The sequence below is a fragment of the Dermacentor variabilis genome, chromosome 6, assembly GCF_050947875.1.
Source record: "Dermacentor variabilis isolate Ectoservices chromosome 6, ASM5094787v1, whole genome shotgun sequence".
Classification (NCBI taxonomy): Eukaryota; Metazoa; Arthropoda; class Arachnida; order Ixodida; family Ixodidae; genus Dermacentor; species Dermacentor variabilis.
This window is the reverse complement of record NC_134573.1, coordinates 142362233-142378640: the sequence shown is the minus strand read 5'-3', so window position 1 is coordinate 142378640 and position 16408 is coordinate 142362233. Positions and strand designations below refer to the sequence as shown.

General features: G+C 49.2%; 1 protein-coding gene across 1 annotated transcript in view; it reads right to left on the bottom strand.

Annotated features, from left to right (window-relative positions):
• The window catches only part of LOC142585368 (GRAM domain-containing protein 4-like), a 150573-nt gene that overhangs the window by 68232 nt on the left and 65933 nt on the right, over positions 1 to 16408 (bottom strand). The window lies entirely within an intron of this gene.

Sequence of the window (16408 nt, the reverse complement as noted above, 5' to 3'; positions counted from 1 at the left end):
ACGCCGATTAGCCCTGCGTTTTATACGACAAGCCACCGGAGTGTACCAGCTCTGAAGCGTGGCTTCTCACTGAGGAGGGTCGTTTCCGTTTTTTCTTCGGAGATTAAAGAACAGTCCGGCACGCGCGCACGCACCCTCGTCCGTCCGTCGTACGCCGCCTTCTTCTCTTCTTGATTTCCGCGCCAGCGGCAACAGTAGCGGCAGGTGCGAAGGCGTGGCGCGCTATCCAAGGACGTCCCCCCTCCTCCGCCACGTCTTTAACTGCACGAGTTTCACCAAAGGCCGCTTCGCAGACAATGCCGGAGAGCGTTGAATCCTGCCCCCTCGACAGGCTGACCGCCGCTGATTATGACGAGCGGAACGGCGAGCGTAAGAGCGAGGACAAAACAAGACGAGAAGAGAAAGGAAAACTCGCCAACACGAGGTGCGCGAAGAACAAGGCGCTGCGGTGGTGGAGCGACGTCGTTCGAGACAGCAGCTAGCGGCACCGCAGTCAACGGAGCCGTCCTTCTCTTCGTCTACTTCATCTCTCATTCCCTCTATCGGGTTTTGTCTCGCTTAGGAGAAGGCTGACGTCACGGCAAGGGTTCTCCCTGTCTTGTTGTCTCGTAATCCGGCTCCGCTATAATACAGCATGCGAGGCAGCCTCTTACGCCGGCAGCTTCCCGCAACTCGCTTCACTTTCAACGAACGGCCTCATCCGACTTCCTTCTCCACCCCGCGCTTAGCCCACCCTTCGTACCAGCGCAAAAAAAATTCCAAAAGCGGAGCGCCCACGCTAAGTGCTCCTAACTGTCTCCTCTCGCCTGAGGCGATAACAGCAATCGTGAATCATAAATCGGCTGCGCCGTGAAGAAAGAGACCGGTCGGTTTGTCGAAATCCCCTCATATACAAGAAAGGTCCCGGCAGCAACGGGAAGCGATCATGCGGTCGTTGTGACTGTACGTTATATGGTTAAACACCTCAGGCGTTATCGCGTGGAAGCTAATGACATGGCAGCCGCTGTGGTATCCACTCTGTGGAGTGATTCGAGTTTCCCTGAAAAGATTGTGAGAGGAAACTCTGCCGCTATACAACGTCTGTACGGGAGCATTGAGCATGGAGGTCATTCTCGATGACGGCCAATTCCGCCATATTGCCATCTCTGATTGGCCCAGAGGGCCGCGATGGACTCTTTGATTGGCCCGAAATGCCTACATTGCAGGATTTGACAATATTCGACAATTTGAATCCCACGGCAGTTCAGCCAGCATAGGAATGGTGGATATAAGTGTGCATAGTACATAGATTTGACCGAAGCTTCGTCCTCCTGGCTTCTTCAAACTGCTCTTGTATCTTCTTCAAATTTATCGTTTTAATCAAAGTATTGCGTCGTAAGCGCAACGTGTACGCACTAAGCTGTCATGTTTAGGCATGGGCGAAGAAACTTATTGTCTTTATGTTATATGCTCGTAAACTTGCGCTTTTTGAGAGATATGACTCCTGGAACAAATGGTTTAGAAGGATACAATGCGCTGTAACTAAAGCCACCAGAAGACAAGACGAACCCACGTGTTCAGTCCTATAGGGTAGAGCTGAACACAAATCCTATAGGGTATAGCTGAACGGTCACAGCGGCAGAGTTTCTCTTAGTAATTTTCTTAGAAAACTTTATTATAAGGCAGCCGTGGTCTCCGAGGTCACAAATGTGAGCCCTTGCGACGTCGGAGGCCACGGAGCCACACGAGCAGGTTTGCCTGTAGGCTTTCGACTTCTCCCGTACCGCGTGGCTGCAGCGGTAATTTAGCGATACACGCGTTGTCTTGCGGGGAAGGTCGAGGTCGGGGGCAGCGAAGCGAAGGTGACGGCTTGCAGCCGTCACCTTAGCTTTTTCGCCGTTTCAACTCGACCGAGACGACGATGGACTGCTCTGTTTGACGTCATTCAGCGAGCAGTTGGGTTTTATCTGGAAGTATTGCAGGTTAGAGAGAGAGAGAGAGAGAGGCACGCAGACTAGTACGCGTCGCGCGATCTGGATACGTTCCAATCAGCTATCTTGATATTTATAAGCAGCGCCGGGTTTAATCATTTGTCTCGCTACCGACGTGAAACCTAGTTTGCACGGTCATTAGAGAATATTAGAATATGGGCCCCAAAGAAATAGCGTCGAAGCCACTGCGCGTGCGCAAGACGCAAACTGCGTTTGGGTTATGCGTTGGGAACGCTATTTCACTGATTTAGCGGGAGCCCAAGTAGCTGCCCCAAAAGCTTTGCGTCCGCAAACATGGCGACTCCCATCGAAGCGACGGCTCTAACCTAGCACCAAACTGGGTTCGATTCGTGGTAACGCGGGAAGTTCGCAAGCTAGGAGAAGTGACTGCGGTTATCGCTTTCTCTCAACTAGCGTGTGTTATGCAGATTGATTCACTAGACGTCGCTGATTCCGGATTCGATTGTGGATTTTATGACTCGTAGGCCTAACACGGCTAAGCTTGGCAGGTGAAGGCACGTAAAGTTGGCTTGCTCAAAACTAAGCGCAACTAATTGTTTGCTGCTTACAGAATAACCTCTAAATTGTATTTAAACGCGGATACACGTAAGTCAAAATTACTATTCCTATCATAAAATGGTACATTTTATTGAATTATTTCTAATATCTTTTCTTTGACGCCGTAGTGGCGCTGCAGCGCAAGACGCTATACGCAAACGCAAAGCCCTATTCTAAAACTCTCTATTGCGAAAGAAACAATCAAAAATTTAAAAAGAAAACAGGAAAAGAAATTCATTCGCGCAGAAGCAGTCGGGCTGGGCTGAAATACTAATACGAGTCTGACGTTACATAACACTTTCCCCTTTTCATTAAATTTTCTTGACTTCGAAAGGGGGGTGGGTGGGGCTGGAGACAGAGATGCGCTCAACTATAGTGATTGGGTCATAGATACAGTGGCAAAAGTGTTTCATTATGGGTCTGTATGGAAGTGGGTGCGTTTCGCCACCCGAGGACAAGTGCATTATTTTGATCACGTCGGCAAGGATTACGGGGTTGCGTATGAAATATCACAGCCTGCATGCTGCTATAGTACTAGCGCTGCCTAGCTGCGTGTTTCGTAAGGACAACGCACCTGCACGAACGCCCCTATAGCCCGAATTGGCGTCCATTGTCCACGCCAGTCTTGCTCTATCTAGAGAGACGCGTACGTCACATTTTAATCGCTTCGGGACACCTTACGAAACGCGCCACAAGGAGTAGGAGCGCATTTATTTAGCCTTAAGGATCGCTTTAGACCTGAGCGCGAAGGAGGAACGGCTTGCGCTGGAACAACGGTCCCCGATTACACATGATGACGCAAAGCTATATACTCGGCCGCACAGGCCAAGGTCGCATCCTCGCAGAGTGAGCTATACGTCTCTGAGTAGACGGTGGCCCGCGTATATAGCCGGCTTCAGCATTCGAGGGGCGAAGATATGCCACGATGTGCGCCAGCCAGATGCCAGCCATGCGGAAGAGTTTAGCGGCGACGTATGAGAGGAGACAGAAAGTGAAAAGGGCCGTGGTATGGCTCTGGCGCGGGAACAACGCAATACTGTTGTCAAGGGTAGATTCCGTTCCAGAAACGAGGGTCCGCACTCGCAAGAGAATGTTCGTACGCTATAAATGTTCGTAAGAGTGGAATGCCATGTCAGTCGTGGTGTTCTCCGTAACAGGTTCTTTTTTTTTTCTTTTCCTCTAGCATGTAGCTAGACTCGAGACGCGTCGCGGTGCCTTAGCGGGGCTATGGCGTTGCGTCGCTAAAGACGAGGTCGATACGCGGCCGCATTTCGATGAATGCGAAATGAAAAAAAAGAAAACGCGCCCTCGCGTAATTAAATTTAGGTGCACGTTAAAAACAACCCCAGGGGGTCATCTAGTTAATCCAGGGTCCCCTGCTATACGGCGGCGTGCCTCATTATCGTATCGCGGTTTTAGAGGGTGGTGGGTTGGCACGTAAAACCATAGAATTCTTTTTTTTTTAATGCGAAAGCATCATATGACTCATTACGCGAAAAGCGGTGGCACCAAAAATGGCTGACGGCGTGGAGAGTATATAAACACGTAAAAAAATGCTCGCATTGACGTCGGATTTCTCAGGGAGGTTCCGTTAAACAAAGTAAATCCAATGGCTTTGGAAAGAACATTTTGTAAATTTCGGTCTGGTGTGGGAATCGATCCCACGGGCCGGAGTGCGGGATGAGCATGCTTCCCCAACGCCGCCGCGGTTCCATGGTTTTGGTGCTGACTATAGTGCGTGCGTCATCGCACGCGTCACGTCGAAAGGTGTGGCCCAGTGCCTGCGTCACAGGGCACGTGACGGCGCAGCCAATGGGGAGAAGGTGGCGCCACGTCATGAGTGTATAAATGGAGTGTCTAAAATAAAAAGAAAATGTCCGCTTGAACACCACTGAGCGTTCCTTCGAGTTACGTACTGACCTCGCGGGCAAGCGAGCGCGTTGAGACGCTTCGCGCTTTTTAAACGCGATGGCGTTAAGGGCGCCTTGTCGCAAAAAAAAAAAATCCGGTGTCGGCGTCCGACGTCGTTCCGCGAAGAGTCATTCCGAAGCACAACCACGCAGGCCCTCCGCGTGGCGCAGAGGTGTTACAGAACTAATTGAATTCCTCAGAGTAAAATGCGTCAGAAGAGTCGCAAAGTATACGCACGACCTAAACACAACCTACAGACGTGATAGCGTCGGATTGTAATTTGAATGTACAAGAAAGCATAATTATGTCTCTGTAGCTGTCCCTGGCATAGACTTGAAACCTGTCTTGCGGAAAAAAAGCTTAAGAGCTATTGACAACGCTTATGGGACACAGTTGTGGAACTAGCCACCCATATCAAAAATAAGACGAGCCGAGGTTACCATCTGTCGACTGAGAGATCGGCCACACATATGGCACATGCTCGTACCGATGAGCCACCTGCCTGTGGTAAATTTGGCGAGACGCTGACGGTCCTGCACGTGTTGCTGGAATGTCGTGAATTAGAGATTCTCAAAAAAAAAAAAAAGACCACTTCGATTTACCGCACCATCAACAACTGCCATTACATCCAGCAATGTCCCTCAGCAACGACCCGGTCTTTGATGTTAAATCAACCTTAGCTTTTTTTAAAGGATACACATACACTACAGGTTATACACCAAGTGATTCGTAGTGCAGCCTCTTATCAGAGGCTTCTGCTGCGAAAATAGTACTTAGAGTATGTTCCTCCCGGTTTTTGCGCTCAGGGACCTGGGTAAGGCTTTAGTGCTATTTCCACCCTTTACATTTTTAATCTTCTGATCACTCTGCAAGTATATTTTATGGTCATAAAATAGTATCTCTTCTCGTTGTCATGTTTTTATCACATATATTTTACGCGCTTACACAGTGACTGATTTTAGGCCCCTTTACATGCCACGGTACATCCTAAACTTCATAAACCATTGTCAACTTATTGTATCATGTGTTTGGCGCTCTTTGGCAGGAACTGGCCCTTGCGCCATTAAAACCCATTCATCAGTTAATCAAAACATAATTCTGTTGCGCGGAAACTCAAACAAAGCCCCTTTTTCCAGCGTTTCTGCCATTCATAGAGCGACGCGGCCCGCTCGGTTCCTTGCAACAACGTCATCCAGATGGCGCTCGCCACCGCGCATGCGCAAGGAAGCTGCGGTTGCCTAGAAGGAGGAGGAGGAGGCAGAAATAGAGAGAGAAGGCAGGGATGTTAACCAGAAATGCGTCTGGTTGGCTACCCTACTCTGGAGTACGGCAAAGAGGGAATAGAAAGATGAGATAGAGAAGGGGAGGAAAGCCGCGGTGGGCTCGCGCACGCACGCGGAGGGCCCGAGCGAGTCAAAGAAGTTCATATGGGCCAGTCGTCCTCAAGAAGGACAAAGCGGTTGCCTGGAAGCCTGACGAGCAGTCAGGGCTCTTTGAATGCTATCGCTTTTTCCACCCTTAACGGCGAGGCTTGAGCGTCGTCCGAATTTTGATTCGGCCTTATCGGGGCGCAGTTAGAGCGCAGGAAAGAGCTTGCGCGGACAAGGAAAGCGCGGGAAACAAAAAATTTCTCCAAAGGGACTATAATGCTTTCCCACTCCCACGCGTATGCAGTCTTAGGTGTCTCTGACGAACTTTTTTTTTTACGACAAGACGCGTATTGGCTTACTGCATGATCTGTAAACGGCTTTATACGGTTAGGCTGGCCAAGCGGATTTTCCTCTGACTATTCTCCGTAGCTCGGTAGCATTCGGAAGCAGATAGTATCTCCTCCAATTTGCATTGACGCATGTGCGGATTCTTCTGCGGTGCACCCTGCGCGAGGCAAGACGTACAAGGTAGCGTAATACTCGGGTAATATAAGGCGTTCGTAATGTTATGCGGGGCGTAGTGCGTAGTCTGCGTCAACGTCTAATTTATATTCCGCCTAGTAGTGTTGGAATGCTCAAGCAAGTTGTTGACTTGGCACAAGCCTGGTCGGTTCCAGCAGCACCTTTTTTCTGTGACTTTGAATTTAGAGAGAGAGAGAGAGAGAGATAAACGTTTAATATGATGTTGTTACGTCACGAAAGAAACGATGTTATTCAAGAAGGAATCAAGACGACCCTCAGACGGGGCGAAGCGTCGTTCTTCTCTGTCTCGCGTTCCTCGCCCACACTTCTTCATCGGCTCGTGCCATGCGGCTACATTTACCGTAATATTTCCCCACGAAGCCTGCCGGGCGAGTCAGTTAAGTTCTCAGACTGAAGGACGCCTAGGACGAGTGACTGGGTCGTATAAGACGGACCACTGCCACTCGTGGGACGTCCGGATCGAGGAACGGGCGTAACGAGGGTGAGGTTCTAATCTGGTCTCCAAAAAGTAGTTGGTGCTCGGTGCCGGTGCGCGTATCATCATCAGCCTGGTTACGTCCACTGCAGGGCAAAGGCCTCTCCCATACTTCACCAGTTACCCCGGTCATGTACTAATTGTGGCCATGTCGTCCCTGCAAACTTCTTAATCTCATCCTCCCACCTAACTTTTTGCCGCCCCCTGCTACGCTTCCCTTCCCTTGGGATCCAGTCCGTAACCCTTAATGACCATCGGTTATCTTCCCTCCTCATTACATGTCCTGCCCATGCCCATTTCTTTTTCTTGATTTCAACTAAGATGTCATTAACTCGCGTTTGTTCCCTCACCCAATCTGCTCTTTTCTTATCCCTTAACGTTACACCGATCATTCTTCTTTCCATAGCTCGTTGCGTCGTCCGGTGCGCGTATGCAGTCTGATAAATCTGCGACGCTGACCAACCATTGCCACACATTCGGACGCGGAGAAGTGGCCGGGTCTTCCGAAAAGGAGGCGTCAGGGACATCGGGCAGGCGACGTGCCGTCTCATTGTGCCTGTATAGCTCATCGCAGACAATCTGTCATATGGCCGACGGCAGGTCAAACGAAGAGCTCGCGTCGATGCTGGCCACAATGGTAACATTGGCCAATCGATCAAACTTTGGCGGTATTCGGCGAACCTTCAGTGCCTCTAACGTACGGCAGTGCTTCATTACGAGACACACTGAAGCGAGGCTGTCCTTGCCTATCAGGAAATTGTACACGTCTGCTTTGCCCTTAAGTAGGTGCCCGACTGTCTTCTTCTGACGTTATTGCGTTGACTTGCACGCGCAACTTCGAAATCTCCTCGATGTAGGTAGCGCAAGTCTCACCTGGTAGCTGTGCTCTTTGTACCAGGGTGTGCTCTGCGCATTTCTTTCTTTCTTTTTTTTTGCGTCCGAATCACCGAAGCATTTCTTTAGCTCAACGACGAAACGCTCCCACGTCGTGCGTAATTCTTCGTGATTTTTCAAACCACATCAGGACAGTGTCAGTGAGTGCGAAGACAACGTTGGTTAGTTGATCGGTAGTGTCCCAGTCGTTGAGACTTGCATACTCGCTGGTAATGCAGAAGGGCAGCGGATTGGGCGAGTTGGTGTTGCATGGTAACAATAAAATTCAAACAGCGCTAAACGAATGGGACCAGAATGAGGAGGAGTCAAACACGGCGCTGGTAATGCCTAAGCCACTCGTCCACATGCTCACCTGCGTTCCCGGAGAAAACCCGAGGTCGTTGGTAGTAGCGCCACGTACCAGAAGGCATGGATCCCGGAGCGGTAGGCATCGGACCCTGAACGTCTCCATCGTTGGACATGTCAGCACGCAAAGATGGTAGTCTGGCGAGGCGACGACTCCGGCGAAGAATAAATCGTTCCGAGTCCGTCGTTACCTCAATTACCCCGCCAACTCCACCAAAACTGTTACCGTCACGAAAGAGACGGGGTTTATTTAAACGGATCAAGGACGAGCCTCAGAAAGATATGAATAGGATTGGATACCCTTCTTCGATGGCGCGTATACTCACTGCGGTGGATTGGCCAAGACTTGGATTTGGATTTGGAGACGTTGGCGTTACAAAAACTGCTAAAAGTGTCATGTGGAAACGTATAAAGATAAAGCATCAAGAACTCAACAAAATCGTCTTGAAACAACCATGAATCCCTCCTCGGCTGAGCAGACATCCCTGCGGTATAGTTTCTAACAGAGGAGGCTCCTAGAGAAAGTCTATTTAAAATGGAAAAAATGTAAACCAAATTGCGTGAACGTTTGCGTGAAAATGCGTGAAATGCGTTTGCGTGGACGTTTGCGTGCAAATTTTAAACCAAGTTGCGTGAAAAATGTCTTTTTTTTTCCTTAAAGAGGAAAAATGCCTCAGGCGAGGCAAAACTCCCTTCTCTGCCTCGCGTTCTCCGCCCACACTTCTTCTTCCACTCATGTGGCTTTCACCGTAATAATATTAGTGCTGTTAAGCATAAGAAACAGTTACGTTCTTCTATGACGTGGCTGTTCATAACGGCAAATGAAATTTGCATTGAGAAATTAGCGCGGCGAACAACACACACGAAGTGTACGACAAACCGATGCGAGAGCGGAGAAGAATGCAGCATATGAGAACTATGATGGCGACGTTAGAGACTTAACTACAAACGCACTTTTCATTAAGCGCAGCGTGTTAAACTAAATACATTACTTCATGCACGCACAACGCGTACACAGGGGCGATCTCTCTACTGTGAGGTGTGCAACATTCATGGATGATCTGCAACCAGGAATCCCCCAGAGGAAGCAGTAAGGACCAGTAAGGACCACATATGGACGACAAATATTGCGTGTTCAAGCTACTGAGGTGGTAAACTGGGATAATATGGACGGTCACTAAAGTATATCCTTGTGTAATTTGAATGCGGAAAGCATTATGACTTGTCCAAGTTATCACCTTAAATTAAAGCTCCACGTTAATCCACCTTGCTCTGATTTCTACCAAACTTAATGCGCACGTTAATCCGTCTTAATCCATTTTTAGTCCACCTTGCTCCAATTTCGGGAGTGGACCACCTGCAGGCATTTGCACTCTGCTTGATGACGTTGTGCTACGTGGACCGAAATTTCCACTGTCAAGCCCGGCGTGGCGAAAGCGGTGACGTCAAAATCCCGGCGGCATACTCGGAAGCTTCCCCATTGTGCCTCAAGCGGGCGCTCGATATTGCGCGTATTCACGAGCTTCTTTCGCACTCGAAAAAAAAAACAAAACACACTTTTATGTAGCACGTATTGAGCAACAGAAAGCTATATCGGGAGTCTTTCATGTCGCTCTACAGTTTTCTCATTGAAGTGTTTCATCTAATGATAATGTTTAATAAATATATTAATTAATTAGGACTAATTATGTAATTAGGCGTAATGCAACAAATAATCTGAGTATCTCTAAGCGACGGCAGACAACATTATCTTGGCCCTGCCTAGTTACGTGGCGTTTGCATATATATATTTTTTTAATCTTGGCGCATGATGGTTGAGACGCCCTGTATGAAAAAAAAGGGCACGAAAGAACAAATAGGTGGAAGTGGGAGGTGGGGGGTGAAAGGCACAAAGAAAATATATCAGAGGTATAGAGCATCGCTTAACTGAGGCACAGCCTGCCATACAGCGTGCATGGTCAGAGCGCGCCGTATATAGACGACTTGTGGACGTCCAATCCCAGCCGTGCGTAACCGAAACAGCCTCGCGTCATCACGGCACGAAAAACAAAAAAAAAAGAAGAGAGAATCTTGCAGACAGCGAAGGAGAAATCGCACAAACGTGTAACTCGATCGAGTTTTCTTCGTGCGTGCATGTCCTGTACTAGAACTGTGCAGTGCAACTTCGCCTCCACGAGGCATCGAGAGCCTTCGACAACACCACCGCTTCCCTCTGTGCGGGCGACCCTGCGTCGCTGCATTATTAATGTAAACGCGCGGGGAGGCGCATCGCTTCGCGACACCATACGCCGAAACGCGGACAGCGCGCTCGTACTCCCTTCGGTGCATGTGTGTGCATGCACTTCCTTTGCAAACAAGGCGTGCGCGTGCCTCACGCGAGCCCGTTTGGCGTCACGTGATGACCGCGAGCGGTTGACGTCAGAATGCAATTCTCCCAGAGCCTGCAAGAAAAAAAAAAAAACGTGTAGTGGGACGTGCATAATAGCTGCTTCTCTCACCCCCTCTGCTCCTGTCATTTCTTTTGTTGTGCTTGCGACGGTAATCTTTTCTTTTTTTTCCTTCGTCTTTTTCTTTTTGTATTACTTTTGTCTTGCAAGGCCGAGGCTTTGCGTGGATGAGGGATTGAATCACGTCACTGATACATAGGGACGACAGTGTTACAAGAAATGAGTGACTTACCAGGCGTTGTATATAGTGAAATTGGCGAAAACGAAAAAAAAAAGATTAATAAGAAGTGCATGTTTTCTCTTGTTGCTTGTTTTGGAAGTGAAACATTGGAGGAGACATGAAGTTTTGCGTTGGGTTTCTCGTCACGTTTCAGTGCCGGTGTCTGTAGGGAAGTGGACCACATCTTGCTTAATGCACCGTTTCTCGACAGAACACTGGAGCTAAACATCAATTGTATAGCGCCGAGAACACGCTACAGACAGAACTCGTTATAACGAAACGCGATATAACGAAGTAATGGATACAACAACGTGAGATTTCCCTTGAAGTTCTCACAGAGCTTGATATTGCAGTACTTGCAATAATGGATATAAGGAAGTAATTCTGGCTCCCCATTCAACTTCGTTATAACGAGGTATTACAGTATAGCATTTGGTCGGTCACTTCGCGGGAGATGACGTAAACGCAGAGTGTCGATGACAAATTTACTGCCGCACCCACCGTGGTTACTTGGTGGCTATGGTGCTGGGCTGCTAAGCACGAGGTCGCGGGATCGAATCCCGGCCACGGCGGCCGCATTTCGATGGGGGGCGAAAGCACCCGTGTGCTTAGATTTAGGTGCACGTTAGAGAACCCCAGGTGGTCAAAATTTCCGGAGTCCCCCACTACGGCGTGCCTCATAATCAGATCGTGGTTTTGGCACGTATAACCTTATAACTAAATTAATTCTTTAATTAACTTTGCTGCCGCAGAACGATTCAGGTGACTGCCCGGAACGATCGAGGCTGCTATGGTGGTCGCATCAGCCGATACCCGTCTCAACCCCACTCTCCACTAGCTCTCTACCCTGGTTCCATATTTTATTGAAAAGTAATCAAAATTTCGTGAATGTCGCCTCAAGTGGCTTAGGCAAGGTTCGCTACGTTGAAGTCACGCACGTATGGACGAGAGAATTATTCCTGTGCGCACGTAGACCGTGTGTACCCGCACTTAACGGAGGCATGCGCAGTCTGTATACAATTCATGCTTCGTGCATAATCGAGAGCCGCATATGGCTCAGAGCATTTCCAGCCCTCTCATCAGGGAGGCGATATCGTCATCAACGTTCACCCGGCGAGAAGTCGGGGCTCGTCGACACTTGGCTATTGTATAGGCAATTTCATGACTTGATGGACGATAGCGTAGCGCTGCCGTCGTAACAGGAGGAAACAATGAAATCGGAGCGATTCCCATTCTCCTCGGCTGTGTTTCCCCCTCCGATGTGTACGAGCTTTATCGGTCGTCGCAGATTTGGTAACAATGACGACGACAACACGCCTGTCTTCGCAAGGAAAAGAGAAGAAAGAATAGTGAAATAAACGCAGCGGATGCGCAGGTACCTTTATTATTTTCCAGACTCTAGTCCGCGCACCCGGTGTATAATCCGCTGGGTGAAATTTGGACTTCCTGCGGTGGCCTATGGGCCTACGAGGTAGACTGTGATAGCTACGTGCGCCGCCTCAACAATGTGGTGCGCGAGTTTTCGTTTCACTGCACTCATATTTCTCGCTTCATCTCTTCGCGTCCCTCTTCCCTTTACGACTGTGCAGGGTAAGCAAACCGGGCTTTCTTTCTGGTTGACCTTCCAGCTGCCTTGACGTACTGTTTTAGTTCTCTCTCTATATTTCAGCCTAACACAACATGTTCTTTCTTAGGTACTCCGCACTCGCTGTATTGTTCCCGCAGACTAAAGCGTAGCAGTTTGGGCAAGTTGGTATGTCATGACTTTTTTTAGGCTTGTAGCGCAGCTCAGAAAGAGCAAAAAGGAAGGTGGAAAGGGTAAAGAAAAGGAACGGAGAACAGAGTGGCCTCTCCTACCTTCCTTTTTGTTCTTTCTGAGCTGCGCTACAAGCCTAAAAAAGTCCCGCAGACTAATTACAGATGAAGACAGGCTTCGACGTGAAATGTCTCATTTCCGGTCAGTGTATATAGGAATCGCGTGCTAAAACCACATGTAACAAAAACATGTAACGCCAGTATGGCTTATATCTCTGCAGACAGTACTACCCAGCAGCCTTACTTTGATATCATTGTGTAGAGAGATAAAAAAAAAAAAAGTCGTTACAAAATCCTACATGTATCGCATTCGCGTATATGGTGACCTCGTCGCGCCGCGCACCATGTATTCGGTGATAAAATTAGCATCGCGTGCAGTGTTCAGAGAGGCGTAGAGAGAGAGAGAGAGAGAGAGAGAGAGAGAGAGAAAGGCAGGGAGGTTAACCAGATGGGAAGATCCGGTTTGCTACCTACGCTGGGAAAAGAGGGGAGGTAAAGTGATAGCAAAGTAGAGATAAAGAAAGAAAGGAGCATAGACATGCAATCACAGTCGGTTACTGTCACCGCATACCGCCACCGCGCAGCACAGTAGCACTTGCAGCGCTATAAACTTCTGTTAAGGCTACAGCCACTTGACAGCTTTTGTTGCCCTTAAGAGCTGCAACAGTGCCGTCGTCGCCCGTAGAGAGGCGTAGCTCGGTGTGGTATGTAGGGTGTCTCGATGCTCGCGGTATAGCTTGCATGCCTGCCCGAGCAGCAGTTGTCGCGTTTCAGAGAGTTCACTCCGCCATAGTAGGCACAATCCGTCGAACTTAAACTGGTGCTCTTCGGGAATTTTATGAGGCCTACGAGTGTGGAGTTTTGCTGCACAAATTTCACGCTTGCTCGGCGATGGCGCCCTCAACTTCGAAGCGCGTAGGTGGGGGTGGTGGCGGCGGTGGCGGTGGTGGTGGTCGTGGTGGTGGTCGTGGTGGTGGCGGTGGTGGTAGTGGTGGTGGTAGTGGTAGTGGTGGGTGGTGGGTGGTGGGTTGTAGCGACAGGCGGATTTAGCCTGGCGATCAAGGCCGGCAGTTGCTCTGTCCGAGCGTCTCTTATAAGATCACTGTGGTGTTTCACCACATGTCTGTCAGACCAGTCTCTCTTAAGAATCCGATAAGGAGACGTGAAGTTTCTTTGCGCTCTATAAGTGGTCCTTCGGGGAACACAAGGTGTTGCAGGCGCGTACGTGGAAGGTCCTTTTCGTTGTAGATTTTTCGGGATTTCGGCAGCGCGTCTAAGTGCTCAAGACAATGTGCTGGACCTGCTAAGTCACGTAGAATATTACAATGCAGACGGCCTGTCGACACTTGATGTTTTTATGGATGTCTCCGAGGCTTACAACTACGTGTCTCAAACAGCCATAATAACCCAGTTACAAACAATAGTCCTCACGATTAATCTCTTGCACTTCATATACACGTTTCTCAAGGATCGCCGCATCAGAGTTCGTCTTGGCGAAACTTCGAGCAATGGAATTGGTATATTTCGTGGCGTACCAGAGGGGAGTGTTTTATCTCCCTTATTATTTAGCATCGCCATGGCGGCTCTCCCACGAATACTGAACCATCGAACACCCATGAAGATGTCTATATATGCCGTCTGTATATATCTATATATGTCTGTATATGTCTATATATGTCTACATGTAGGACATGCGCATATGGGTCTACAACACGTAGGGTCCAGAAATCGCGCCGAGACTCGGGTAACGAGAGCAGCTGAGAGGTACACACAGCCCCTTGGCCACGTGGCGGAACGTGTTCGTCTCCATAGGGCGCGCACTTTGCATTTATACGGATGAGTCGTAACAGCATAGAGAGCAGGTGTACCTCTGTGAAGTTCCTTCCTAGAAGCTGCAGAGGCGAAGGCATTGAAACATAAAATGATATACTTGCAGTGGTTACGAGATTCACAAAGATTTGGGGGCAAAACGACAAAGTTGACAGAAGCGCACAATTAAAGTCGCCTCACGCCTTGCGAAGGTTCCAGCATGTGTGCGCAGTCGGCAGGTCCATTTTAAGGTTAACCTTCTCGACTTGCCTAGTCTCACTTCACAAGCCGCGCAAACATGCACATAATCAACCTCCCTTTCTCGCCCTCTCTTATCTCGCTAATATTAGTACTCGCGCGAAAGCTGTTAAACAAAGTGTCATTCATTCTGTGTGCAGGCTAACAAAGATCTGCTTTTAGCAAGAAACCTCGGCGACGCAAGGTCGGCAACGTTCTCGCATGGGTCGACCGCAACCCCATTTGCATCTAGAGAGGCGTCACAGTCGTTCTCACATTTATTTTTCCTTTCTTCAAACGCAAATCCAACGTCTCCGTGCATGACCGTGCAAGCATCTTCGTGGAGGAAACGGCTCTGCTTTCTCTTTTTTTTTTTCCTTCTAGATCAAGTCGGACGGCTCTTTGTCCACATCTTCCCTCTTCTTTAGCAGGAAGCCGTGGCCTCGGTGTTTGTGTGTGTGCGTGTGTGTGCGTGTAATAGCAGGCGTGAAACACGTCTCATTCTCTCTGGACGCTGACGCGCATTTTTTACAGCACGTGAGCACCACGGCGACGAGAAAACGACAAGGCCGTCGGAGGGCCATCGCCGGGGGAAGTTGCATTGTGAGCGCTCGGCGCATGGCAGCGCGATCATGCCTGCGCACAATGGAGTTGACTAAATACGTCGAGTGTGAAAACCCCGTTTGCCTGTTGCTGTATACATCGTCTTCTAACACTTTCCAAGGCGGGGAGGGGGGGGGGGAGGAGGGGGCTACTGTAATTCGTGCCCTGAAAATGGCGTTTTCCGCCGTCAGGAGCGAACGTGTGCAGACGCTAAAGGGAGCCACGAAGAAAAAAGAAATGGAAAGAGGACCAGCAAATTTCGCTGATTCACACACGTCCTTGAACACAATTTACTGCGACAGCAGCAGGTTCTCAGAGCTGACGCCACCGTCATCTCCGTAAAACTTCTTTGCAATGCACACAACGTCGTGTTCGTCCGACTGTACAGTATTGTCCGTTGTGTGGCCTCCGAAAGATGCGTGCACGCGCGCCACCAGTCTCGGAGTCAGTGTGGCGAGTAAAAACAAAAAAACTGCACTGATCAAACTAATTGAGCTCCACAACGGGCGCCAAGGCGCTCGCTGTGGAGCGGTGGTCCAATAGCGGTGGTTACAGCTCAAACCTATATAGGCATTGCCACAAAAAACATTCAATTTCAAATCCTAGTGGTGGTGGGCTAATTTTCGTTTTTTTTTCTCTTCGCCCTTTTACGATGAGGGTGAGTCTGAGGATGAGCAGACGGCCAGAATACGACGACGCGACGACGTTACCATGACGACGGTGGCCGTCGCCGGCGCAGCAGGGAAACCCGCCGTATATGGTGGCGCAGCGGCCATGGGCGTTGCGCTGCTTAAGCGCGAGGTCGCGCGTTCGAATCCCCGCCGCAGCTGCCTGCATTTCGATGGCGCCGAAATGCACAAACGCCCGTGTGCCGTGCATTGCGTGCACGTTAAAGACTCCCATAGAGTTAAAATTGATCAGCATTCTCCCCGCTACGGTGTCGTTGGGGTCCCTCGTGTGTGGAAAGCAACGTAAAATAAAGGTAATTGAAAACCCGCACCACCAAGGTAAAGCAGGCGTATATCGCCAAATTAGAATAAGAAACGAGAGGCGTAATAATCCAAGGGGTAATATTACCTCTCGTTCTTTCTTTGTTATTTTAAGTATATCCATATAATGAAGAAAAAATAATTGTCCGGGAAGTCTGATTAGAATGGATTGTAGCGCCGGATAAATTTGGGATGTATTTGGCTGCGTTGCAATGAAGGAAT